Source organism: Rhipicephalus microplus, chromosome 4 (genome assembly GCF_043290135.1).
Source record: "Rhipicephalus microplus isolate Deutch F79 chromosome 4, USDA_Rmic, whole genome shotgun sequence".
Classification (NCBI taxonomy): Eukaryota; Metazoa; Arthropoda; class Arachnida; order Ixodida; family Ixodidae; genus Rhipicephalus; species Rhipicephalus microplus.
Window position 1 is genome coordinate 204317610 of NC_134703.1, and position 7460 is coordinate 204325069.

The 7460-nt window shown below is 52.4% G+C and overlaps 1 non-coding gene across 1 annotated transcript; it reads right to left on the bottom strand.

Annotated features, from left to right (window-relative positions):
- Positions 1 to 7064: 7064 nt before the first annotated feature.
- Positions 7065 to 7138, bottom strand: TRNAC-GCA (transfer RNA cysteine (anticodon GCA)). Its single transcript has one exon. It is a non-coding gene; the product is annotated as a tRNA-Cys (tRNA).
- Between the last annotated feature and the right edge of the window lie 322 nt (positions 7139 to 7460).

Consider the following 7460-nt stretch of genomic DNA (forward strand, 5'->3'; position numbering starts at 1 on the left):
TAGGGCTTGAACCTCCAACGTTTTGGTTAACAGCCGATTGCGCTTGCCAATTGCGCCACGGAGGCAGTCGAGCTTCACTCTCACCACCATCGGAACACTACTCCATAGCTGTCAGCGCAAAGAAAAAGCCACACACCGCTCCAGCGAGGGCTCGAACCTCCAACCTATCGGTTAACAGGCGATTGCGCTAATCAATAGCGCCACGGAGACAGTCGTGCCCCACTCTCAAGACGGTCAGAACACATCTCCAAAGCTATCAGCGCAAAGAAAAAAACCGACACACCGCTCTCGGGAGGGCTCGACCCTTCAACGTTTTTGTTTAACAGCCGATTGCGCTAGCCCATTGCGCCACGGAGACAGTCGTGCTCTGTTCTCACAACCGTCAGAACATTTCTACAAAGCTATCACCGCAAAGAAAAAAGAGACACACCGCTCTCGGGGGGGGCTCGAACCTCCAACCTTTCCGTTAACAGTCAATCGCGCTAGCCAATAGCGCCACGGAGACAGTCGTGCTCTTCTCTCACCACGGTCAGAACATTTCTCCAAAGCTATCAGCGCAAATAAAAAAAAACGACAAACCGGTCCCGGGAGGGCTCGAACCTCCAACCTTTCGGTTATTAGCCGATCGCACTAGCCAATAGCGCCACAGAGACAGTCGTGCTCCATTCTCACTACCGTCTGAACATTTTTCCAAAGCTATCAGCGCGAAGAAAAAAAGCGACACCCCACTCACGGGAGGGCTGGAACCTCCAACCTTTCGGTTAACAGCCGATCGCGCTAGCCAATTGCGCCACGAAGACAGTCGTGCTCATCTCTCACCACGGTCAGAAGATTTCTCCAAAGCTATCAGCGCGAAGAAAAAAAAACGACACACCGCTCCCGGGAGGGCTCGAACCTCCAACCTTTCCGTTGACAGCCAATCGCGCTAGCCAATAGCACCACGGACACAGTCGTGCTCCACTCTCACCACGGTCAGAACATTTCCCCAAAGCTATCAGCGCGAAGAAAAAAAGAGACACACCACTCTCGGGAGGGCTCGAACCTCCAACCTTTTGGTTAACAGCCAATCGCGCTAAACAATTGCGCACGGACACAGTTTTGCTCCACTCTCAACACTGTCGAAACATTTCTCTATAGCTGTTAGCGCAAAGAAAAAAAGCGACACACCGCTCCCGGGAGGGCTCCAACCTCCCACTTTTCGGTAAACAGCCGATCGTGCTAGCCAAATATGCCACGGAGACAGTCGTGCTTCACTCCCATCACTGTCAAAACATTTCTCCGTAGCTGTTAGCGCAAAGAAAAAAAGCGACACACCGCTCCCGGGAGGGCTCCAACCTCCCACTTTTCGGTAAACAGCCGATCGTGCTAGCCAAATATGCCACGGAGACAGTCGTGCTTCACTCCCATCACTGTCAAAACATTTCTCCGTAGCTGTCAGCGCAAAGAAAAAAGCGACACACCGGTCCCGGGAGGGCTCGAACCTCCAACCATTCGGCTAACAGCCGATCGCGCTAGCCAATAGCGCCGCGGAGACAGCCGTGCTCCACTCTCACCACGGTCAGAACATTTCTCCAAAGCTATCAGCGCGAAGAAAAAGAAGAGACACACCGCTTTCGGGAGGGCTCGAACCTCCAACGTTTTGGTTAACAGCCGATCGCGCTAGCCAATTGCGCCATGGAAATAGTCGTGCTCTACTCTCACCACGGTCATCACATTCCTCAAAGGTACCTGTGCAAAGAAAAAAAGCGACACACCGATCCCGAGAGGGCTCGAACCTCCAACCTTTAGGTTAGCGGCCGATCGTGCAAGCCAATTGCGCCACGGAGATAGTCGTGCTCCATTCTCACCACCGTCAGAACATTTCTCCAGAGCTATCAGCGCAAATTAAAAAAACGACACACCGGTCCCGGGAGGGCTCGAACCTCCAACCTTTCGGTTAACAGCAGATCGCGTCAGCCAATTACGCCACGGAGATAGTCGTGCTCCATTCTCACCACAGTCAGAACATTTCTCCAAAGCTATCAGCGCAAAGAAATAAAGCGACACACCACTCATTGGAGGGCTCGAACCTCCAACCTTTCGGTTAACAGCCACTCGCGCTAGCCAATAGCGCCACGGACACAGTCGTGCTCCACTCTCACCACGGTCAGAACATTTCTCCAAAGCTATCAGTGTGAAGAAAAAAAAAGAGACACACCGCTCTCGATAGGGCTTGAACTTCCAACGTTTTGGTTAACAGCCGATTGCGCTTGCCAATCGCGCCACGGAGGCAGTCGAGCTTCACTCTCACCACCATCGGAACACTACTCCATAGCTGTCAGCGCAAAGAAAAAGCCACACACCGCTCCAGCGAGGGCTCGAACCTCCAACCTATCGGTTAACAGGCGATTGCGCTAATCAATAGCTCCACGGAGACAGTCGTGCCCCACTCTCAACACGGTCAGAACACATCTCCAAAGCTATCAGCGCAAAGAAAAAAAACCGACACACCGCTCTCGGGAGGGCTCGACCCTTCAACGTTTTGGTTAACAGCCGATTGCGCTAGCCCGTTGCGCCACGGAGACAGTCGTGCTCTATTCTCACAACCGTCAGAACATTTCTACAAAGCTATCAGCGCAAAAAAAAGAGACACACCGCTCTCGGGAGGGCTCGAACCTCTAACCTTTTGGTTAACAGCTTAACGCGCTAGGCAATTGCACCCTGGAGATAGTCGTGCTCCACTCTCACCACCGTCAGAACTTTTCTCCAAAGCTATCAGCGCAAAGAAAAAAAGCGACACTTCGCTCCCGGGAGGGCTCAAACCTCCAACCTTTCGGTTAACAGCCGATCGCGCTAGTCAATTGCGCACGGAGACAGTCTTGCTCCACTCTCACCACTGTCGGAACATTTTTCCATAGCTGTCAGCGCAAAGAAAAAAGCGACACGCCGCTCCCGGGAGGGCTCCAACCTCCAACCTTTCGGAAAACAGCCGATCGCGCTAGCCAAATGCGCCACGGAGACAGTGGTTCTCCACTGTCACCACCGTCGAAACATTTCTCCATAGCTGTCAGCGCAAAGAAAAAAGCGACACATCTCTCCCGGGAGGGTTCGAACATCCAATCTTTCGGTTAACATCCGATTGCGCTAGCCAATAGCGCCACTGAGACAGTCGTGCCTCACTCGCACCACGGTCAGAACATTTCTCAAGAGCTATCAGTGCAAATAAAAAAAAAGACACACCGGTCCCGGGAGGGCTCGAACCTCCAACCTTTCGGTTAACAGCAGATCGCGCTAGCCAATTACGCCATGGAGATAGTCGTGCTCCATCCTCATCACCGTCAGAACATTTCTCCAAAGCTATAAGCGCGAAGAAAAAAAGCAACACACCACTCATTGGAGGGCTCGAACTTCCAACCTTTCGGTTAACAGCAGATCGCGCTAGCCAATTACGCCACGGAGATAGTCGTGCTCTATCCTCACAACCGTCAGAACATTTCTCCAAAGCTATCAGCGCGAAGAAAAAAAGCAACACACCACTTATTGGAGGGCTCGAACTTCCAACCTTTCGGTTAACAGCTGATCGCGCTAGCCAATAGCGCCACGGACACAGTCGTGCTCCACTCTCACCACGGTCAGAACATTTCTCCAAAGCTATCAGTGCGAAGAAAAAAAAGAGACACACCGCTCTCAAGAGGGCTTGAACCTCCAATGTTTTGGTTAACAGCCGATTGCGCTTGCCAATCGCGCCACGGAGGCAGTCGAGCTTCACTCTTACCACCATCGGAACATTTATCCATAGCTGTCAGCGCAAAGAAAAAAGCGACACATCTGTCCCGGGAGGGTTGGAACATCCAACCTTTTGGTTAACAGCCGATTGCGCTAGCCAATAGCGCCACGGAGACAGTCGTGCTGCACTTCCACTACCGTCAGAACATTTCTCCAAAGCTATCAGCACAAAGAAAAAAAAGCGACACACCGCCCCCGGGAGGGCTCGAACCTCCAACGTTTTGGTTAACAGCCGATCGCGCTAGCCAATTGCGCCATGGAGATAGTCGTGCTCTACTCTCACCACGGTCATAACATTCCTCAAACGTATCTGTGCAAAGAAAAAAAGCGACACACCGATCCCGTGAGGGCTCGAACCTCCAACCTTTAGGTTAGCAGCCGATCGCGCTAGCCAATTGCGCCACGGAGATAGTCGTGCTCCACTCTCACCACCGTCAGAACTTTTCTCCAAAGCTATCAGCGTAAAGAAAAAAAGCGACACTCCGCTCCCGGGAGGGCTCAAACCTCCAACCTTTCGGTTAACAGCCGATCGCGCTAGTCAATTGCGCACGGAGACAGACTTGCTCCACTCTCACCACTGTCGGAACATTTCTCCATAGCTGTCAGTGCAAAGAAAAAAGCGACACACCGCTCTCGGGAGGGCTCGAACCTCCAACCTTTTGGTTAAGAGCTGAACGCCCTAGGCAATTGCATCCCGGAGATAGTCGTGCTTCACTCTCACCACCGTCAGAACTTTTCTCCAAAGCTATCAGCGCAAGGAAAAAAAGCGACACTCCGCTCCCGGGAGGGCTCAAACCTCCAACCTTTCGGTTAACAGCCGATCGCGCTAGTCAATTGCGCACGGAGACAGTCTTGCTCCACTGTCACCACCGTCGAAACATTTCTCCATAGCTGTCAGCGCAAAGAAAAAAGCGACACATCTCTTCCGGGAGTGTTCGAACATCCAACCTTTCGGTTAACAGCCGATTGCGCTAGCCAATAGCGCCACTGAGACAGTCGTGCCCCACTCGCACCACGGTCAGAACATTTCTCCAGAGCTATCAACGCAAAGAAAAAAAAGCGAAACACCGCCCCCGGGAGGGTTCGAACATCCAAACTTTCGGTTAACAGCCGATTGCGCTAGCCAATAGCGCCACGGAGACAGTCGTGCTGCGCTCCCACTACCGTCAGAACATTTCTCCAAAGCTATCAGCACAAAGAAAAAAAAAGCGACACACCGCCCCCGGGAGGGCTCGAACCTCCAACGTTTTGGTTAACAGCCGATCGCGCTAGCCAATTGCGCCATGGAGATAGTCGTGCTCTCCCAATTGCGCCATGGAAATTGTCGTGCTCTACTCTCACCACGGTCATAACATTTCTCAAAGGTATCTCTGCAAAGAAAAAAAGCGACACACCGATCCCGGGAGGGCTCGAACCTCCAACCTTTCGGTTAGCAGCCGATTGCGCTAGCGCATTGCGCCACGGAGACAGTCGTGCTCTATTCTCACAACCGTCAGAACATTTCTACAAAGCTATCAGCGCAAAGAAAAAAGAGACACACCGCTCTCGGGAGGGCTCGAACCTCCAACCTTTTGGTTAACAGCTGAACGCGCTAGGCAATTGCACCCCGGAGATAGTCGTGCTTCACTCTCACCACCGTCAGAACTTTTCTCCAAAGCTATCAGCGCAAAGAAAAAAAGCGACACTCCGCTCCCGGGAGGACTCAAACCTCCAACCTTTCGGTTAACAGCCGATCGCGCTAGTCAATTGCGCACGGAGACAGTCTTGCTCCACTCTCACCACTGTCGGAACATTTCTCCATAGCTGTCAGCGCAAAGAAAAAAGCGACACGCCGCTCCCGGGAGGGCTCCAACCTCCAACCTTTCGGAAAACAGCCGATCGCGCTAGCCAAATGCGCCACGGAGACAGTCGTTCTCCACTGTCACCACTGTCGAAACATTTCTCCATAGCTGTCAGCGCAAAGAAAAAAGCGATACATCTCTCCCGGGAGGGTTCGAACATCCAATCTTTCGGTTAACATCCGATTGCGCTAGCCAATAGCGCCACTGAGACAGTCGTGCCCCACTCACACCACGGTCAGAACATTTCTCCAGAGCTATCAGCGCAAATAAAAAAAACGACACACCGGTCCCGGGAGGGCTCGAACCTCCAACCTTTCGGTTAACAGCAGATCGCGCTAGCCAATTACGCCAAGGTGATAGTCGTGCTCTATCCTCATCACCGTCAGAACATTTCTCCAAAGCTATACGCGCGAAGAAAAAAAGCAACACACCACTCATTGGAGGGCTCGAACTTCCAACCTTTCGGTTAACAGCTGATCGCGCTAGCCAGTAGCGCCACGGACACAGTCGTGCTCCACTCTCACCACGGTCAGAACATTTCTCCAAAGCTATCAGTGCGAAGAAAAAAAAGAGACACACCGCTCTCAATAGGGCTTGAACCTCCAACGTTTTGGTTAACAGCCGATTGCGCTTGCCAATCGCGCCACGGAGGCAGTCGAGCTTCACTCTCACCACCATCGGAACATTTCTCCATAGCTGTCAGCGCAAAGAAAAAAGCGACACATCTCTCCCGGGAGGGTTCTAACATCCAACCTTTTGGTTAACAGCCGATTGCGCTAGCCAATAGCGCCACGGAGACAGTCGTGCTGCACTCCCACTACCGTCAGAATATTTCTCCAAAGCTATCAGCACAAAGAAAAAAAAGCGACACACCGCCCCCGGGAGGGCTCGAACCTCCAACGTTTTGGTTAACAGCCGATCGCGCTAGCCAATTGCGCCATGGAGATAGTGGTGCTCTACTCTCACCACGGTCATCAAATTCCTCAAAGGTATCTGTGCAAAGAAAAAAAGCGACACACCGATCCCGGGAGGGCTCGAACCTCCAACCTTTCTCTTTAACAGTTAAACGCGCTAGCCAACTGTGCCACAGAGACACTCGTGCTCCACTCTCACCACGGTCATAACATTCCTCAAAGGTATCAGCGCAAAGAAAAAAAGCGACACACCGCTCCCGGGAGAGCTCGAACCTCCAACCTTTCGGTTAACAGCCGATCGCGCTAGTCAATTGCGCACGGAGACAGTCTTGCTCCACTCTCACCACCGTCGAAACATTTCTCCATAGCTGTCTGCGCAAAGAAAAAAGCGACACATCTCTCCCGGGAGGGTTCGAACATCCAACCTTTCGGTTAACAGCAGACTGCGCTAGCCAATAGCACCACTGAGACAGTCGTGCCCCACTCGCACCACGGTCAGAACATTTCTCCAGAGCTATCAACGCAAAGAAAAAAAGCGAAACACCGCCCCCGGGAGGGCTCGAACCTCCAACCTTTCGGTTTGCAGCCGATCGCGCTAGCCAATTGCGCCACGGAGATAGTCGTGCTCCATTCTCACCACCGTCAGAACTTTTCTCCAAAGCTATCAGCGCAAATAAAAAAACGACACACCGGTCCCGGGAGGACTCGAACCTCCAACCTTTCGTTTAACAGCAGATCGCGCTAGCCAATTACGCCACGGAGATAGTCGTGCTCCATTCTCACCACCGTCAGAACATTTCTCCAAAGCTATCAGCGCGAAGAAAAAAAGCAACACACCACTCATTGAAGGGCTCGAACCTCCAACCTTTCGGTTAACAGCTGATCGCGCTAGCCAATTGCGCCACGGAGACAGTCGTGCTCATCTCTCACCACGGTCATA